This window comes from Crocodylus porosus, unplaced genomic scaffold (genome assembly GCF_001723895.1).
Source record: "Crocodylus porosus isolate Cpor-Errol unplaced genomic scaffold, CroPor_comp1, whole genome shotgun sequence".
Lineage (NCBI taxonomy): Eukaryota > Metazoa > Chordata > Crocodylia > Crocodylidae > Crocodylus > Crocodylus porosus.
This window is the reverse complement of record NW_017728943.1, coordinates 27,319,436-27,340,688: the sequence shown is the minus strand read 5'-3', so window position 1 is coordinate 27,340,688 and position 21,253 is coordinate 27,319,436. Positions and strand designations below refer to the sequence as shown.

Sequence of the window (21,253 nt, the reverse complement as noted above, 5' to 3'; positions counted from 1 at the left end):
GTGTCAAAGATAAAGCCCATAGGCCAAATCTGACCCAGGTAGTCATCCAGCCCCTAGTGCTGCCTCTGGGTCTGAATTGACCCACATGCTGTCAGACTGTCCCCATGCACAGGGGCCTGGATGAATGTTGCACACAGCTCCATTCCAGCCCATCCAGTATACACACTACAGGTGGTGCCCAGCCTGGATGGTTCAGGGCATGCAGTGCCCCTTTCAGCCAGTTCAGGACCAATACTGTATGTGGTTCCCACAGGCACCACATGCAGCATTGTTCCCAAACTACCTGGATTGGGTGCTACACATGGCAAAGTCCTGGACCAGCAGGGTTGGTGGTGGGTGGGGAGTAGTGCCACATGCAGACCAGTCCTGGACTGACTGGGGCAAGTACTATGTGTAGTGCAGATCCCAGACTGGCTGTAATGGGCATTGTGTGTAGCATGGGTCCTGGAGTGGGCACTGCATGTGTTGAATCCAGCATAGGGGTGGGGAAAGGAGAAGGGGAGGCTATGGGCCCAATCTGGCCCATGGACTAGCTCCACACCACTCACCTGGTCTGTGGGGCCAGATAGGTTGGACACCTCTGTTTTAAGTGATAGAGATTAGAAAACAAAAACCCCTTTTCCCCACAATTTTTTTTTCACCTGGTTTACTTTGTGACTCTGACAGTACATTGTACACAGTCCAGTGTCATCATAATTGATGTCCACTGCTGTTTGGATATCCCTGTTGTTCATGCGGGTTTTTCACATAGCAATAGAGGAATGAAAAACATGCTATAAAAATAGGAAAATATGATTGTAAAACCACCAAAATTGGCAGAGAGATCCCCAGGCAGATGTAATCTATGGAACTACTTTCAATTTTTTTTTTTTAATTAACCAGATATTAACTTGACCATATTTTATGTAACAAAAAGGTTTTATTTCCTCTTAGCAACAAAGGCCGAAGCAGTGGCCACTCTGAGCATGTCCACACACTCAAGCACTTGTGCTTGCAGCAGTTCAAATAGAAGCGGGGCAAATTTGAGCTGGGGCTTTTTGCTTCAGCACACGTGCCCAGCCATGTACTTTGGTGTGGAGCAAATTGTGCCACTTGGGGCAAAATAATCCTGCCTGGCTCCTCCCGGATCTGCAGCCAGGAGGAGCTAGAGCCCAGGGCCACCACCTGTGCTGCCCCAGCAGTATAAAAAGTTGCCATGGCCTGGTCTCAGCAGTATAAAAAGCCACCCTGGCAAGGAGCTCAGGGCTGCTTGATCTCAGGAGCTTCCGGGGCCCAGCCCCTTGTGCCAGCTGGACTGCTGAAGCAGCCCTGAGAGTTCCCTGCTCCCTCTACCCACTGCAGCACCCTACCCCACTGGCAGTGGGGGTTGCTGCCTGGCTGTGACCTGCTTCCCACCTGCTAGACATGGATGGGGACTGCACAGCCAGTAGAGGCATCTGCTCCTCTTGGCCAGCTGCCAGTGGACTGTGGTTGCAGGGTTGGCCTCTGTGCAGAGCTCCCCAGGCAGCACAGGACAGTGGGGGGGAAGCAGGGGGGCCCAGGCTGGGTCAGCTGAGGCTGTCTCCCTGCCCTGCACTGTGTGGGTGGGGCCCCAGTCAGCCAGATGGCAGCTCCAGCTGCTGGTAAGTGGAGGGATTTTTTTTTTTTGTAAAGTATGGTGGGGACCAGCTACGGCAGGGGTTAGGAGCTTCAGGGGGGCTATCGGGGGGAGGGGACAGCCACGGCAGGGGTTGGGGAGGTTGGGGGAATGGACAGGGCCATTGGGAGTCCCCCCCATGGTCCCCTCCCCCCTCCTCCAGCCCCCACAACCCCTTACTCACCAGCACTGGAGCTCTGGTGATGACACATGGTCTGGCTGGTCATGTGTTTCAGCACCAGGATGAGGGACCAACCATAGAGATGCTCTGGCAGCCAGAGTGTGTCCATGGAAGATCCAGCCTCTGATTGCCTCAGGGCATGGTCCGGGACTGTGCCCTGCTCCACTTTTTTAAACTTCAAGCTTTTTAGACCCCTGGATATCCAGGGACATCATTTTCTCCCCGTGCTGCAAATTTGCAATCCAAGGGATTGAGGACCAAGGGGGGACCATCAGGGGCTTAGGAGGTACTGGGACCCTCCCCTTACTCCCTCTAGGAGAGGTGCCGGGGTTTAGCACCCTAGGGGAACATGCAGTGGTCTCAGGCACATAAATACCTGGAAGGGGGTACTTGTGCCTCATATTTTGTAAATATTTATATAATGTTATCCTTTAATATGACCTGGGTTATGTCATCTATCTGAGGTTTACTTGTATCTACTTTTTGTTGTTATTCTTGCCTAAACTTACCTACTCATACCTATTGTTTATCTGCCTTTATTATACTTATCTGTTGCAGACAGTTGCTTACCTGCATAGGAACCCATGCCCTATGAGGTGGTATACGCTTGGGGCCTTTGATTGTAGAGCATAACGGTATTTGGGAGATATGGATATTATACATATTTACCAATACTCCCTTATAAATCTATAAATATTGTTACCTGTATATTAATAAACCTGTACATAGTTAAGCTGTCCTGGCCTGTCTCTATAGAGGATAGAGGGGGGCTGGCCTGCACAGCAGACCCCTCTCACAGCACTCCTACCTGACCACCTATCTCCTCCAGTTGAAGTGGGGGGAAATGTACTGGGGTGCACCCAGGTTACAGAAAAAATCCTAACCTTCCCTTCAGCACTAAAGTTTTAACAAGGATCTGGAGAGCAGGTGTGTGATAGCTACCCTTGGATTTTGAATTCTTATCATCTTCAACAGCCATTGTTTACCATACATATGTTTTAGAGTCTGTCACAGGAAGATTAAAATGACCAAGTCCTTTGCAAAAAAATCAGAATTTTGAATGAGTTAGAAGTCATGTTTTCATTAGAATATTATAAGCATACTGGAAAAATATCTCTTTTAGCTGTAGGCTTCGCAAGAACTTGTCTTCACAATATCTCAATCAAAGTTTTGCTAAATATGTGCTCTACAGTGTCTCATAAAAACAAAAAGTGGGTATCTATTTTGAAAGCATTCTTGGTTTTATCCCAGCTGTGTGAACCATATTTTAAGGACACTCCCTAGCAAAAGAAAACAATGCAATGGCCATTTGGAATTTTCTTGCCACATTTCCTAAAAGTGAGTTATGGTCTGGCGTACTGACCATTGTGCCAATAAAATTGTGTGGTTGTATTATAAGTTTATGTTGTTTATACAGACTTGGAGACAGAGATGAGTAAACGTAGATAATTTTCTCAAGTTTTCTTGAAAAACAATCTCAAGCAACACATTGTTTTTCATTGTTTTTCTTTTTTTCTCGCTTTGGGAGTTCTAGGTTTTGACTGAAAGCAGAATAGTCAAGATGCCAACAGAAAAAAAAAGTACCTAGTACTAAAAGAATGCATCCACATAGAAAGCATCCAGGTTTGGGGATATTATCTATCAGAATTCTGTCATGTTCTCTTTTTTCAATGAAAAGAGAAAGAAAATATCTAAATCTGACAACTTTAATAATGTCTCTGTCAAACAAAATTCCATAATATCTTATTTCTGGTTAATTATAAATTGAGAGCATAGATGGAAACTATATAGACAGACCCTTATGGTGGTACAAAAAGCAAGCATACAGCTGTTCAAGCTGTTTGTAGCACTACAAAGAGGACGGAAGAGCTACAAAATAGTATTTCTTTCAAAGAAAAACTTCTGTATTTCATAGTGCTATGTAAAGTGCCTGTACCACTGCATGTAGTGCTACCGGGTTCTCTAGCCCCACAGCATACCGCAGTCCTCTGCTCTCCCTTCCCTCTTCAAAGTGGAGTAGGGTGCTGAACTTTAAAAATCTCGTCATATTGTTATTGTGGTGGTGATTGCAACCATCGAGAGCTAATTGTGTCAGGATACAAACATGCAGCAAGATTCATAGATCTGAAGGCAGGAGAGATCATCGAATTTGTTTTCCCATGTAATGTAGACCCACAGTTAATTTAACATTGATCCTAACAATTTTGTAACTAAGCCTATCTTCCAGAAAACTAGCAGGTCTTGATCTGAAGTTTCTAAGAAGTGGAGAATCCAGTGTGTTCAAGTGGTCATTCACTCATTTTAATCATGTGCTCCTTATAGTTTGAATTTATTTAACTTTATTTTCTACCAATTGGTTCTTGTTTGGGAATGAGAAAGATGTTTCCCATTAGCAGATATTAGTAAATATAATTCCATAATTAATTAAAACCTGTAAAGAATTGAAATGTGTCATGTTTTATTGCTGTTTCTGAGGAAAAAATACTGGGGTTTGTTACTTCTTTTTTTAATTTTTCACTAAGCATTCTATATTTTTAATGAAACAGTTGACTGGTGTTCTGAATGTCCAAAACTCTAGCCAAAAGGCAGCAAAGTTTTTCATGACAAACTGTCATCAAAAAACATAGGAATACAAAAGAATTCAAAAAGCTCTGCTGCTTATAGATTCTTACAAGTATATTTTGGCAGGTGTTGTTTATTAACTTCATGACATAAAAGAGATGGGAATTGTTCTTTAGAGGTTGTCCCAGAAAGTAGTTCCCAAGAAAAATCCTTTTATGTGGAAGACCAGGATTCAATCAGATCTGAAGCTTCCTGGAGAATGGGAATTAATCAATGTGTATCATCGTCATTATTAGAGCTCATCGTAGGTTTTCCAACTATTTTTCTTGGCAAAAAAAATCTTTAGCAAAAAAAATTTAAACAGGCAAAATAAAACTTCAGTATTTTTAAAGGAAAAATTCTGGGTAGACCATTCAAAGCAAAGCTTTGTTTAAATACGTAAGCTGGTGTGAGTTAAAACACCAAAAACAAAACAAATTAAATAGGTGACCATCATCCTCAAGATGAATCTCCTTAGTCAGAGAGAAACAATATGCTTTGGAGCCATTCACTCTCTGTTTTGCACCTAGATTCTGGGGTTTCCCTGGCTCACCCACCACAACTCACTAACTAGGTGGAAAGCCCTGGAGGTGTGTTTGAACTCAGACCACTGCCAACAGCATTGTTTGAAGAACAGGGGGGCAGACCTCTTGGTACGATCCAAGCCAGAGACCCACCAGCTGCACCCCCACTAGGAGTTACCACCTCCAGAACCAGAAACCCTTTTGCCCAGGAGACACCAGGGGTTCACAGATGTCTTCAAAAACAAAAATGCAAGGCCTAGAAGATTTCATCCTGGAAAAGATTAGGAGCTGGAAGAAGGAGAAGATCAGCCATAGGGTTGAGCGAGAATCATCTTCCATCACTCACAGGAAATTAAGGAAGAAGTGTTATTAAAAAGACACAGGCCAATCTCACCAGCTGCACTGTAGGCATCACTCCAGAACTACGAGTCACTTGAGTTTTGACCGGTTTAAAAGTTTCCCCTCCATTACACATTGGCATGTCACTACCAGTGCAATTACCAAGTATAGAGGAGGAAAGCTGCTCCAAACAAAAAGTTGCCTCAGCACCACCCTAACCCAGTTTCAAGAATTGTAAACTGCACCAAAGCAAACTAGCTTTCTTTTTCCTCCATACTGTAGTGGGTTACATCTATGCATAACAACAGTAAATGTTTCGGTGCACATGTAGCCACCCTGAGAAGTCAGATGGAGTCAAGATTTTGGCAAGAGATTCAGTGTACAGAGAAGAAGTTGGAATAAATCTACAATTCTGGGCATATCCACTGTCCAATTGCTGCACTGTTATTTTTAACCTTTTGACTTCTTGCACCTGGCCAGTCAAAGTCAGTCAGTCCAATACCCAGCTGGCAAACCTGACCACTCAATACTTGGCTGCTATAGAATACGGCATATGCTTTTGCCTGGATAAGATGCGTCATTGTGTCTGTTGGTGATTTGGAGTTTTACTCTGCACCTTTTTTTATCTAGGTCATCAGAAATGTTTTTGTTCCATGGGCAATCCAAAAAAGTCAGCAGCTCTTCATTCTGCAAGAGAAAAAAAATGAAATAAAGGTTTTTCTAATGCCAGAATGAGCTATGACAGACATTTGGTTGTCCTGTTAAGGGAAAATGGTCTGTTAAAAATAAAGGTCCTCGGGAACACTGTTTCACTGTAATTGGTTACACAAGTTTAATAGCGAGAAATGGTTTCAATATTACATTTTCAATTTAAATAATAAAACCATATGTTCATGGGATCGCATCATAAGGAGATAATTCAGTGCAGGGAACTGTTACTTTGTTTTGGAATTAGATTAAGTCATAAATAAATACTACTTTGTCTTTAGGTTAGAAAAGCATTCCCATCCAGCCAGCCTCTTAAGACATTTTCCACCTGTTAAAGGACGTGTAGTATTGGGAGTCTTTCATAACAGTGGAAACTGGCTCAAACTTTCAACGGGTTTTTTAAAAAATAAACTAACATTGATTTATGAGTTGAACTAAGACAGGGAACATGTAAGCAAATAAAAACAATGAACTGAGAAAAAAGCAAATATACTGTTGATTTGGCACCATATGAATCACGCAGGCAGATCCAAAAGGAATAGGGAGACTAAGCTACAGAGTGATGGATTGGGAATGGGGATCTGATCCCTAAGTAATGAAATGTGAGGGGGTCTTGCCTTATGCTATTGACCCAGAGGTAGCCTGGAGGAAAGTGATTCCTTCTGACTACACGGTGTTAGTTAAGCCAATCCCCTGGGCTCAAATATCAGCTATTAAAATAAATTCAGGAGACAGAGGAAGTGATGTTTATAAGTTGGAAGTTTGAGCTGCTTTTTAAACAATTGTGGATCTACAGATTCTAAAATGGAAATGTGATACATTGGGAAGAGGGCAAAAGGAAATGAGAAGAGGGTAAACTAGGGGTGAGGTGTTAGAGAGCATGGAATCTGGAGGGAAAAAATTGTCCTTTTCTTTTTCCTTTTTCAGGAGGCAAGAAAAAGGAAGAGGCAAGATTTCCAGCTTATGGCTACATTTTGATGGCCTCCCTGCTGCTGAATGTCATCTTGCTCCATCAACCTACTCCCAGAATACAGAGCCACGCAGAACATACCTCATGTGGCTCTCAGATATGAGCCAAAATGCTTTGCTCTATAAAACACAGTCACTGTGATTCAGGATACATTATAATGCGAAGGTGACTTATCAAAATTCATTACTAACATTGGTCATCTTTTTCCCAATAGAATTTTTAATTCAGAGAATGTCATTTCACTGATACTATACCTTTCCATTGGAAAGTGTTGATTTAGATTAAATCACATTTGTGAAAAAATACAGAAACCTTATTTGTTTCAAAATCTATTTTATGTGTTGTTACAAAATTCAAACAAAGAGTGAAAAAGCAAACTCTTCTGATTTGATTGATGCAAAATAGTTCAACTGACCCTAAACTATTTTTTTTGGAAATTTCATAGGGAATTTCAGAATACCTTGCCTTTTCTGGCTGCTTGAAATAAAAAACAAATGTTGCAAAGGCAGAACTTCTCATGAAATAGAAGTTTGAGTTCTTAAGAGCTCTGCTGCTTATGGAATGAACAGCTTTTATTGATACAAGTATTTTAGAAATCTGTACGTCTAATTTGGAAAGCAGCCTGGTCCATTGGATAGAGTGATGGTCTAGAATCAAGAGGCCTGGAGTCTAGTCTCCCCTATGCTGTGAGCCTGCTGTATTAAGTTAGGCATATTACTCCATCTCCTTTAATCCTCCCGTTGTCACTCTTTGGTTCAGGGACTGTGTATGTATATACCCACACACACCATGGCATAATGAAACACCAGTTTGCTTTGGATCTCTGGGTGTTGGTGTAAAATAGAATGTAGTAAATAATATAAGTAAGAAGCATCATTAGTTTCACTTCATTTGGAGGTAAAGCTGCTTTAACACTTTTAGACAAACGTAAAATGAATAGTTATGCTAAACAGAGAAAAGTGAGACAGGTTTGATTTGCTTGCATCTTTTGCTGACAATGTTTTTTCCCTACTTAGCAGACTTTGCATTATCAGATAATTTTGTGTTGGCCAAAGAAACATTAGAACATTGACCTTTACTGATAGCACTTTGAAGACACCTCAGAAGATTTTGTTCCATCCAGTCCATCCAGAGGAAAGTGACTGTTAATTGTTTTTTTCTTATAGAAAGGTGACAGCATGGAAAGCAGAAAGTAGATCATGTGGAGGAACAGGGTTTTCTTTACATAAATGCCTGAAATTAATATCCAAGCTCTGGACCTTGGAAGGTCCCTCAGTATGAGAGTTAAGTGATTTGGTTATAGAGAGGCTAATTTATTGCTTTTGGTATTGGTGCTAGTCAATGTATTATCTAGAGACCTAGGTCTGGATCAGGACCTCCTGTGTCTTTATATGTAGAGTGGTATTTTCAAAAATGATTGGTAGCCTGTTTAATGCTTGGCCACCCTCACCAAAGCTCAGAAAGTTCCTCCTAATCTCCAACCTAAATTTCCCCTGTTGAAGCTTGAGGCCATTGCTCCTAGTTACATCTCCATCCTCTCTGTAGTCTCCTTCCAGGTATTTGAAGATGGTTACCAAACTCCCCACATTCTTCTCTTCTCCAGGCTTAATAACTCTAGCTCTTTCAACTTTTGCTCATAAGTCTTGCCTCCCACGCCCCTAAGTATTTTTTGTTGCACTGCACTGAACTCTTTTGAAAAACCATCCACATCCTTCTTGAAGCGTGGGGTGCAAACTGGGGACTGTACTCCAGGTGAGGCCTCACCAGAGGTCTGGGTAGAGTGTAAGAATCACTTGCCTTCATTTGCAAATGACACTCCTGCTAATACAACCCAGTATGCTATTGGTTTTTTTTTGCAACATGAGCCACACTGTTGGTTCCCATTCAGGTTATGGTCTATTGTAACCCCCAGGTCCTTCTCTGAAGTACTGCAGTCTACTAAGTCATTTTCCAGTCTGTATTTGTCCATGCAAACCATTTCTCCAGTCCATGCAGAATTATCCTGGATCCTAGCCTTGCCCTCCAAAGCACCTGCTATGCCACAGTCATCTAAAAATGGTGAGGATCTTTTAACTGAACACTGGTTATATCTCAGAGAAAAATTCCTATAGGTCCACTTGTTTAGCTTTGTTATGCCCTGGTTTGGTTTTCTCCTTCAATATGAGCATTTCAGTGTGAAATTCAGAACTGTCTTGTATGTCTTTATTTAGTTTAAAGGCAGGATTCGTTCTTGGCACTTTCAAACGTACATGTGTGGGAGGTGGTGGACAAGGTGGGAGATTCTGGTACACAGTTTTTCAAAGAGTTTGAAAGGCAATGAAATCAGATCCTGGGCTTTCAATGACAACTTGACAAGTCAATTACCCCATTAGGATTTGACAGTGACCCTGATAGTAGAAATGATCTATTTCCTCGGCTTTAATTTATCACAAGTTTCTATGTGACTGCTCAGTAGCATAAACCTAAAATGTTGATATAACAGATACACACAAAGAGCAGGACATTTTATCTATGGCAAAGCTTATAGACCAAAAATAAAGATGTGCTATTTAGGAGCAATTGTATGACTTACATGGAATTTAATATCCAGTACACGTAATGCTTTAGATTAAATAACATTGCTCTATATTGATAACACTGTATAGCCATGTTTGTCTTTTCATGTATTAATAATATTCTTTTTCATATATTGTTGCATATTCTCAGACATTCATAAGGACAGCTGATCAAAATGAATTGCAAAACAAGTTTGTGAAGTTTTTTTTTCACATTAAATCACATAAATATCTTCCTGTGGAATTCTGAACCATTTTTTACAGAAGAGTGATATTTTGCTTTATTTAATTTTTTGATCTCTCGACTTCTGCATTTATGATGCTTCAGACACCCAGTTACGGAGAATAAGTGAGGGATCATTAAAAAGGAGGTAAAATGAATTTAGAAGAATATAGATGGAAATTTTTCAATTTGTTGTCAGAATTAAATATTTCAATGAAAATTCTTATTGAAATCTTAACATTGAAAACACAGTCATAAACAATATGTGTTGCCCCTGGACTTCCTTTTACCAGAGACCCCCAAGGGTTGATGTGGCCCCAATTGTCCGACTCGGTATCGAGTGAACTTTTAATAGCAACCCCTAGGTTTATTACAAGTATTCTTCCTTGCAATACAACCTGGCAAACGGTTCCTTCAGGTGTTACAGCAGCAACCTTTGGTGGTACCACCCTCAGATCCTCTGCTAGGTGTGCAGGCTGTTAGTTTCTGGATTCCTTGTTGTTCAAACAACTCCTGTCTCCCAAGGGTGGCAATACAGAACACACACGTGTTCCTTCATTTGTTCATCACTTTTGTAATTTCTCTCATCCCAAATTGTCCAATCCCTTGGCTCTGTGCCAAGCATTCCTTAAATGGTGCACCGATCCCCTGGCACTGTGCCAGCCACATTCCTTATAGAGAAACTGCTGTCCCTTGTTCGCCTACTGCCCAATCACAGCACTCGCATTTCCCAGCGCCACAGAAAGCACGCTGTTCAATTTTGTTGCTTAGTTCTGGGAAGGCCTGGACTATGGCTAAGAGCCTTAGCATAACTCAGTTTGCCTGCTACAATATGAAATAGCCAGTTTTAGAGCTGGTAAAAAACAGAGGAATTTTATTTCTAAATTGTTATCAATATTGAAAATGTAAATAAAAAATCACTGAAAAATCAAAGTTCAGAAAATGTCAACCACACCGTATTATTTAGGTCACACACTATGGCTATATTTAAACTGCACACTTAAGCCAGTTAATTAATACTTAGATGTGAGCTTCAAGGGTAGCTTAACTTGGGTGAGAACATTCCCACAGCAAATCCTTACCCATATCACTATGTTCTCACTGTCTATACACTGACCCATGCACCCTGAGACATTGTGAGATGGTTTAGTCAGGGATGATCCTGTTTTGAGCAGGGGGTTACACTAAGGTCTGGGACAGAATTTCCATAAACCGGTTTGACCTAAATCAGTTAAGTCTGATACTACATTCAACCAGGTTTATCTCAAACCATTTTTAGACATTTTGAAACTGGTTTATGTGCACTGAGCTTCTATTCTATTACAGGTTTAATCCAGTTTCTGATCACATAAATCGGCTTGTGTGTAACTTTTATCCCTAGCCTAAATGATCTCCTGATGTCCTTTCCAGTCCTCCCTTTCAATGAATCTGTGATTCTAGGTCTTACTATACTTTGTGCAAAGATGTGCTAGGACATTTTCAGTCAGTTGTATTGAATCTGAGAGAACTTATCTGTCTTTTTGGGAGAATTTTGGGTAGGATACTGGAAGACAGTCCAAACTTCAATGATTTAGCCTACATTCTCACTGCAAAGTAGATGGGTTCTAGTCTCAGTTAAGATGAAGCCCAGGTTCTAATGTGCCCTAACCCCAGCCAGGCGTGGGGTAAGAGTCACCTCCAAACCCAGGTGAGAGGCTTTTCTGTCTCAGCACAAAGGAAAATAAAGCTGAAGCTAACAATGCAGTGTAGAAATAATGTAGGAAAACAAATAGCCAAAAAGCAAAGCTTGCTAGCTGGTGAACTGCTCATGAATGGATATGTTTCCATATAGCATTCATTGAATACTTTTGAATAGCAAACACATTCATAAACATGTAAGTAATTAGCAAACAGAAAAAGCCATTGTCCCCCTGCTTTACCTATGCCAGGTTAGGTACCTAACCTCACCTAGGTGTGATAGGATTGATTGTGTAGTTTTAGTAATAGGTTAGACAAGGATTTGCATGGAGTGCTTTGGATAAGAATGATCCTGGGGTTGGAGTGGATGACCTCCAATGGTCCCTTCCAGCCCTACTTTTCTATGATTCTATAATTCTGTAATATCTGCCTCTGCTGCAGTAAAAAGCATTATTTTAAAAATCATATTTAATATTCATGCTTTTGCTTGCAAAGTGTTTATTCTGTGGTGCCCACCATTGTAATATCTGACAGCCTCAGCAAGCAACCATTAATTTTCCCTTCAAAGGGAGTTTTATTACCTATATGTTACAGATGGGAAACTGAACCACAAGAAAAGTAAGTGATTTGCCCAGGGACACACAGGAAGTCTGTCAGAGCCAAGACCTGAACCCTCTCCCAAGCTTAAGTCTTGTAACTATGAAGACACTCTTCTATTACCTTCTAACAAAACTAAAATCCTATGGAAATATTTCCCTTAAAATGAATGGTGAAGTGACCAGGAAGTTTATCTAAACTTCAGAGGCAGGTTAATATGAAATTGTTCCTTATACTGGGTCATTGGATTGGCTCTTTTACCATAACCCAGAGCACGGTGAACACTCACTACTTTGTGGGGTTACTTCATTAGTCTGTTCATATTGATCAATCAGCCCTTGTAGCTATCTGTTGCAAAATCTTGTCCATATTGCTTACCATGAGGAACAGACATGAATCAGACTTGTGCAAACAACAAGGGAAAAACAAGCAAAAGGTTAGTGATGAGTGGATTTCATTAGGTTTGGAGGTTTAGTTTGGATAAGCATCTAAAAGCTGCTTATCTGACATGCATCCAGAACTCTGTTTTAGTTCCCCAGTGGCTTTTAGGAAGCAGCATTTTCTATTTTCACATGACAGCCAGCAGCAGCAATCTACAAGCAGGCATCAGAAGGTTGATAATTATTTTTATGAAGCCCTCGTCACTGGACAGGATATTTGTAACCACATTAATGTGATAATTCTGATAAAGGATGGAAGTGGCAACCGTCCAAAACTGTTTACATGTCACCTTTTATTCTTATATTATTCCTAATATCATTTAGGAGATGCATGTTTTGGGAAATCAGCTAATTCCAAAGTCCTGAAAAGTCATCCTTCCTTTTATAACTGAATTGGTTTACCTGTGAGCATAGTACATGTACTACTGAAGCAGAAGTACTCATTAAATAAAATGACAGAAGATAGCAAGAGTCATTATGGTACTGTAGTTCTTAAGGGTGTTAAAAACAAATCAGACCTATTAGTATTGACTTTGAGTAAATATACACACAAAAAAGCTGCAGGATTTATATATTCATTGGTGTACCTTTACTCTGTTTTCTTCTTTGAGAATGGGGGTGATTATGAATGCTCTACTCATGCCCAGACTGGAATGGACAATGGGGGGTTTTGCTTTCCCCTGTGGGGGGGTGTTGCCCTCTTCCTGGGATCTCTCAAGAACATATTAACAACCTTTGCAGCAGCAGAATATTGGCCGCCATGGTCCCCCCGCTTTACCTGTAGCAGACTAGAGTGTTCTGTCTTGGGTTTTATGTCAGGGCTGACTGTGTAGTTTTGCTAACAGGTTAAACAATAGATTTATATAGGATGGTTTGCATAGGGATGATCCTGCCTCAGGCAGAGGGTGGACTAGACTTATGGAGGTCTCTTTCCACCCTACTTCTCTATGATTATATGACAGAGTGAGGTCTCAACTCAATCAAGTGTTTAAACACATATCTAACTGTGTGCACATGCTTTAATCCCTGTTCAGCAAAACACTGCTTTATTTAGATATGTGCTAGCATCCATGTCTATACAACAAAGCACTTAGCCAAATGCTTAACTTTAAGCACGTGGAAATGAAGTATGTTTAAAACACTGTGCTTTGCTGAACTTAATACATATATTGGTGATTTGCCAAATTGGAGCTTAAGCACATAGTAGGGTAGGGTTGATTATCAAAATGATCAACATACTCCTACTTCTTAGTGTTTTGTCCCACAGTTTGTCTCCAGTTAGGAAGAGTATGTGTATGGTCATGTGCTTGTTCACAAACTATACCAAAGACTAGAAACTCCAGATGGAGACTTACATCCATTACATTCCATGGTTTGTGCTTGAAGGACTCTTGTATATTTCTATACCTGTAAATGGGAGAAAATAATTTATTTTGCACACTAAACTTTTTTTGTATAATATTATACTGTTCCTTGTTAATAGCAAGATCTTAATGAACACTTTCTAGCATGACTGCTTAAAGCCAGGCAGTCAACTAAGCTGACAACATTTTTTTCAGATATGTTCACAAAAGATTTCAACAGGTATTTTTAAATCTAGAGAAATGTTACTCAATGTTATTACGGCAGCAGAATCCATATTTGAGACCAGGCAATGACACTATTAATCACACTGGGTGTATCTACATGAGATGCTGACTATGCAGTAGCCAAATAATACTGTGCAGTAGTGCTTCACAGCATGGGCAGTGCTAATATGCTGCACAGTATTATAAGGCTACCGTGCAGTAGTGTCACTTAAAAGATTTTCACTGGTGCTACTGCTCAATAACTCCAGTTAATGCACATTTATTTTGTACTTGTATATGCGATTACCATGCATTTATTTAGTAGTTGCTAATATAAGTACTAAATAAATGTGCAGTAAGCACTGTGCAGTAGCGTCTCATGTAGATGCACCCTCTGAGAGGAGTTACCCAGTTCTTTTGACTGACATCCTCACTAAAATGAGGCACCAGAGACTACTCCTGTTTCAGAGTGGCCTGCTTTTCAGTGAGTTGTAGCACTATCTTCAATGCAATATGGCACCATTGAAAATCACTGGTCTAGGTGCTTGGGTATAGATTTCTATTCATAATAGTTCCAACCTTGAACATTTTTGCTTAGAGTTTCAAAAGAGGTTTGAATTGACTTGGGTGTGGGTCACTTAAGCCTTTGGAAATCCCAGCCTAAATTTATTCCCTACTTCAGCAAAAGTGCCTACAACAAGATGTCCTTCTCTGTAAAGCATGTCCTGTAACTAGCTCTGGAAAATCAAGAGACATTGTAATGCTATTTGATAATCTCTTTCCCTCAACTTTAACCACACCATAAGGGTTAAACTGTGTCAGGCAGATCCACTGAGTTTAGAAAGAATGTATATTGTCCAAGAGTCTGGGCTGTAGGGCATGTATGGTTTGTGAAATTTTGTAAAGTATCAGTGGTTCCAATGGTGATGCATAGTGTGCACACGGGGGTGCACGTGCACCCCCTTAGAACGCCAGTGCACCCCCTGACTGACTGCGCTTGCCTCTTAGGCGATGGGCAGGGAAGGCAGGTGGGAGTGCCATTGCCCCCCCTGCAAGCTCCACCTGATCACTGTGATCACTGCAGCTGCTCCCAGGAGTGACCGTGGCTGCTTGTGGGAGCAGCTGCAGTGATTGGCTGGGAGTTGCTCCCAGAAGTAGCCGCAGTCACTCCCAGAAGTGGCTGCAGCGATCACAGTGGTTGGCCACAGCCGAACTGGTCACAGGGGGGACATGTGCCCCCCCTAACTAAGGTGGCACCAGTCACCCATCAGTGGTTCCAGTGTCATGTAGAGGTCTGTTCTGAAATGATCTAGTCCTAAGTGTGGGAGGAAGATACACAGTGCTTGGGTGTGCAGAGGAAGCTTAAATGGAGAGAGAGTGTTGGGAGGAAAAATACCAAAGAATAAAAATCAAACTGAGCAGTAAGGCCTTACTTAGACTATGTAAACAACTCTTTAGAGTCAATGTCCTCTTTCTAATCTTAGACTTCCTTGGTATGTACTTGTTTGTGTTTATGTATGTCTGTGAATATGAGGGGGTGCACACACACACATACACACACATATATTCATGCATATATGTATGTGGGAAGTTGGGGGTGCAGGTGAGTGTATGTGTGTGGATGTGTCTATGTGTGTGTATGTGCGCACGTGCATGTTATATATAGCACACACACACAAATACATACACACACCCACACACATACATCCATGCACACACAAATATACTTACAAACACACATATTATATATATAGACATTGCACACTCCTTACTAATCTCTTTGTACAGGGTTACATGCGGCACAGTTCTAAATTTTAAAACCCTGCTTATGATAAATGTGCTGTTATGTTGGTTGCAGAATTTTATTTTGGGGATATCAATTGGATTCTTATTATGAAATCAGAAAATTGGAGTTACATCTGGTGACTGATGCATGTGATAGTATCACTGCAAGAGATTCCAGCTTCCTGACGCTTTTCAATTAACTCAGTGCACTTTCCTTCAGGTGCTATGCGCTTCATTTTTTTCAGCACGCGCCTGCTTCCAAGCTGTAAATCAGTGAGGAGGTTATTGTATTTTTGTAGGAGCGTTTTTGCCAGTAAAATGAAACAGTAAATAATAAACCCCATGGAGATTTATATAGCATGAGTTGTTGAAATGGTTGCTTTCCCTTTCCTATGCTCTTTCAGAAAGACAGGTTAAAAATAGCTGGAAATTTACAAGAGCCTAAAACTAAATCTGAAAAGTACAACCTCAGCAACTTATTGGGTTGGCCTAGTGAACACCAGATTTACTGTTTGCAATTTCTTCAACTTGTTCAGTCATTTTTTTTTTTTTTCAAATGCCCCTTCCTCCCCAAGTTGATGACAGGGCTTGGCAAAAACATCTGTGCAAATAAAGCAAGGGAAAGGGAAGGGGAACCTTGGCATAAAGCCTTGCATGTCTGTTATGGATAAAAGCACCCCCTCCTCCACCACCCCATGGCCCCCTGGGGTATAATTTGTCATCTGGGATAGCAGGAGTTTATCATTAGCCACATTGTTATTACTGCTGTTATCGCTGTTGTGTTGATGGGGCCTACAGAACTTGGAGGCCTCCACCAGGGATTAAGACCCAACTGGGTACCATGGGCAAAAAATTAAAGTGTATGCAAGTGACTTTAGGACCTAAGATGCATTTTTGGAAGTGTCTTAGGAACTTTGGCCCAGATCCCCAAAAGGACTTCACTGATGTGCTGCTCAGCAACGTCCTGCCTAATGTTAAGGTGCCCCATACCAGATGCCTCAGTGTCCCATACAGGATGGCATATATGTACATTGGCTCCACACTGCTCTTGCAACTATCACAGAAAAGTCAGCCTCACCCACCTGGGCCTCCTCTTCTTACCCCAAGACCAAACCCAGAACCTGAGAGTGGCAGGGAGGTGGAAACCATAGAACATCCTCGCCAACTCAGTTCTTGGTTCCTGGTCCACTGAGCAAGGATATCTAATGAAACCAACAGGAAATGCTGAAGAGATGGGTGGGTTCAAAACGCCATCTCTTCTTCTGAGTGAAGCGCTTACCTTTAGCCCTGAAATAGGTGCCTAAATGAGACTGTAATTCATCTCTTCCTGCACTGAGGCACCTAAGTCCTTCCTTTGGGTATGGTGATTGACTGACTCTCCTCTTCTAAAACACTACTGGAGGAAGTAATGTGTGCTTCCTTTTATATAGCAACCTAGAAGTTCAAGCACTGTGTGTGATAGCTCAGAGCATACCTGACATACATGGAAAGCACTGAGTTCAGCACAAAGCACAAGAAGCTGGCTGTGAGACCCTATCACTAACCACTAGGCTCTTAGCTAAAAGGCATACATCCATACTCTTCTCCAGTTATATTTTTGAATTAATTTATGGTCTTCCCATCTTAAGGAATGCCTTCAAATTCAAGGTCTACTTTGCTTTCCCTTTCCCTGACTCTATTGAATCTCACATTCTTGGCCACACAGTGGCACAGCTTCTATAGAAAAAGCCACCTTGGACTCATGGGGGCTGTATGCAAAGGCTTAGGAGTGACCCTTTCCCTCCTCCCACTCGCACAATACTAATTTGGTCTCATAGAGGCTTCATGGTGTGGTGGATGCCTTGGCCATTTGTCTCTTAAAACAAACTAGCTTGTCTAGCATGTGAGAATTTGAATCCTCTCAAGCTAAGAAGGGCCATTCTGTGAGAGGTCGGTGGCAGCAGCTACACTACTAGCAGCCAAATTCATGAAGTGAATGAAACCCCAGGTGATATGTGTGACTTTGGCATCCTCAAAACACACACAAGGCCTTTCTAGGGTCTTAGATGTAGTTTTGACACCTCCCTAGCTCTGATCTGAATCATAACAGAGTCTAGGCAGGAGCTAAGTGAATAGGTGCTCACACTGGGATACCTCTGAGTATGCTTGGCAGCCTAAGATCAGGACCTTAGGGATCCTTTCAGGCTAAAATATAGTCACCTAAGGAGGTTTGCAGTGGCCACAGCAAGTCTGACCAGCAGGGATCTGGGTTTTCCGCTTCCCATGGAAAAACAAAGAAAAACACAGGTCCCTGCTCCCTCTTACCTGAGGAAATGATGGGTTTTTCATTTTAATGGAGAAACCTGCAGATTTTGCACTTTTACAAAGAGCTCTCTGCACACTGGCAGAGTTCCAGCCTGCAAGACGGTGGAGGAGAGTGGGAGGGCAGGCACGCAGGGGGTGCCATATGCATGTATATACACATGGCTGCCAGGCAGCCTGAAGAGCAGCTCCCACAGGTAAGGGGAGGGGGAGGAAGTTGGGCAGGGCTGTGGCTGGGACTGCTGCCCAGTCAAGAGGTGTGTGGGACTTGGGGCTCCAGCCAGAATGCGCAGCCATAGGGCTGAGGTGGGGAGTGGGATGGGGCTGCAGGTGGCTTGTCCAGGGGGAGGGGGGAGGGCTGGCTCCCTACCACTACATACACTCCTTGGTGGGCAGGGGGGACCCATGCCCCTCAGATCTATACACAGGGTGCAGGCTATCAGATGCAGGAATCAGATGCAGGCTGCCTGCTGCAGACTTGTGCTCCCCACCCTGCTGCTCTCCCACTGGGGCCTCCGCAGCCCACTGAGTGGGACCAAGCACTGCAGGACAGAGTGGGGCTGGGTGGGGAAGCTCTTTGACACTGTGATCTCTCAACTGCCTTGGCATCTCATCTCCTGCCCACACAGCAACAGTAAGGGACACAATCCTGTGCTGCTACCCCCACTGCTGCCACGTGGGCAGGGGATGCTTCACCAGGGTGGCACAGAGCTTGCAGTGGCAAGGAGCTTCCCCATGCAGCCCTGCTCTGCCCTGCCACACTGGGTCAAACCCATGGGGCTGCAAAGGCCCAGGGGGAGGACAGCAGGGTGGGGAGCCTGAGCCAGTGGTAGGCAGCCCACACCCACCCCCACCCCACACACAGAACTGGGTGGCACAGGTCCTCCCAGCCCTCAGGGAGTGCGCACAGTGGCTGGGAGTTGTCCTCCCCCTGCCCAAGCCCACAGCAGGCAGTGCATGGGGGAGCCAGGCTCCATGCTCCACTCTCCTGCATCAGCTTCTGCATCCTGTGGGTGGCAGCTGGGACTCGGGCAGTGCTGTGGGGACAGGGGGCTGTGGCCTCAGGTCCCTGGCCCCATAGCCCTGGAAGCTGGGGCCCCCTTCTGGCACAGCTGGGGGTAGAGGGCAGAGGGTCATGGGGGGAGTAAGGGGCACAAGCAGTGCTGGGGGGCTGTGGCTTGGAAGTCACAGGCCTGGACCTGTGTTCTGTGAGCTAAGGGGCTCTTATACTCCATGATAAAAAACCCAAAATCAAATATCAAAATTTATAGGTACTTAGAATATATTTTATTATAGTGATCAGGGCACTGGTAGGCTTCCAAACTGCTTTAAAATTGTAAACATATAAAAAAACCATTGTGTTCAACCGATACCTATATATATATATATAGTGGCCTTTCATTTTAATCATGGATTTTGGCTTTTTAAGTAGAGAATTTACAATTTATCAGGGAAAACCAGATTCCCTGTTAATCAGGATTATTTTTTGTAACTTAGGCAACCAAATTGTGCCTTCATCTCACATAGTTACCTGGCTTAGCAGGATTCTGGCCCCAAGCCAGATTTTCAAAAGATAAAGGAATTGAAAATCTCATTGGGCATGTCTACACGTGCACCCCACAGTGCAGTTGGTACTGTGCAGTCAGTGCTAAAGCAAGTACTAAATAAGTGTGCAGTACCTGCCAGTACCTGCCAGTATTGCACAGTCCTGGTGACGCATGGGCCGTTTCTGACCCTACTGCACAGTAGCAATGAGCTACTGCACAGTAGTGGCAGCATCATGCATAGTTGGTGCCCACCAATGCTACTTATTGTGTAGATGTGCCCACTGAAAATCTCCATCGCTTTTGAAAATGGATCTTACAATCTTGTCACAAGTTCTTTCAGAAATGTGACCCTGGTTGTATATGTAATAAAAGAAGCTTTCCCCCTACCTCACCCACCTCCCAGAGCATTCAGTGGCTCATGCATCCACTAGACTAAAGAGCTGAGCATGTGTATGAGTCTTTTCAAGGTTGGCACCTAATGATATAATAAGAAACATTGGGTGAATATACCACAAAGACAGGAGAAATACTGGGGGCGCAGACAGAAATGACAGTTTTTGCCTGACTGGGCAAAAGTGCTCTACAACCAAGAACAAAAGGAAGTGCACATCTTTAGAGCACTTTAAAGAGACAGTCATTGCGTGAGGATTGAGATGAAGATGCTCTAAAACAGAGTGGCTTCAGTAACTTCTGTCTGTGCCATCTCTCAGCCCTGGCGCTGCTTTCAGAATGGAAGGGAGGAAGGGGAGTAGAGGAGCTCCTTCTGGGGGTTCCCCAGCTGGTACCACAACATGGGGTCTGCGGTGTACCTACCCTGCCCTCCAGCACTGGCTGGGGAACCCCCAGAAGGAGCTCTCTCCACTCCCTTTCCCTCCTCCCATTCTGGGGCTGGGAGGGAGGAGGGATGTTGCTAGAGGAAACTGGCTGCAGGCTAGCAGCCAGCAACTGCATTCCCCACCCCTTGGACTCAACAGCATACTTTTATTGGGCCGGGGGATCATTGTAACTCATCATGCTTCCTGCAAAGTGCCATGAGTTACAATGGGGAGCTACACTTCTGTCTGTGCCCCTGGGTAACAGCGAGACAGTGTTGAACAGCAGAACAGAAAACAGTTACTGGGGGAGGCTGCCAGGTGGTTCTTCAACTAGGATGGAGGGCTAATATGTTCTGTACTGTCCCTAAGCATATGTCTTGTTTTAGCTTTGCCTGATACATCTGTCTGATAAGTGCACCACTGACAACATCAGGATTTGGCTGCCAGCACTTTCCATTTGGAGACATGCACTGAGGCCCCATGTTAGCTGAAGTTTATGCACTTGGGGATGGATAGGGACTGGGAGCTCTAAGACTAAGTTTACCCTTCTGCCCCTACTAACAGTGTCAAATACCTAACATGCACCTTTTGCTTTGGTGGCATATGACTTAATCCAGTCATTTATTATTTCACACAGCCAAGATGCCCTCTTACCCCTGTTGACTCTCTCTCTCTCTGTGAACTGCCTGATTCCCTGAGAACAAGAACAAGCCGGATCTCCTTCTGAATCATTTCTGACTCACGGCCTCAACAAGAAAACACCAGATGCCCACATGCCTTGGGACT

At 43.0% G+C, this 21,253-nt stretch overlaps 1 long non-coding RNA gene across 1 annotated transcript in view; it reads right to left on the bottom strand.

Annotated features, from left to right (window-relative positions):
* Positions 1-5,531: 5,531 nt before the first annotated feature.
* The window catches only part of LOC109319486, an 88,993-nt gene continuing 73,271 nt past the window's right edge, over positions 5,532-21,253 (bottom strand). The window contains exon 2 of the long non-coding RNA XR_002103519.1: positions 5,532-5,968. This is a non-coding gene — a long non-coding RNA (uncharacterized LOC109319486). The remainder of the gene's footprint in view (positions 5,969-21,253) is intronic.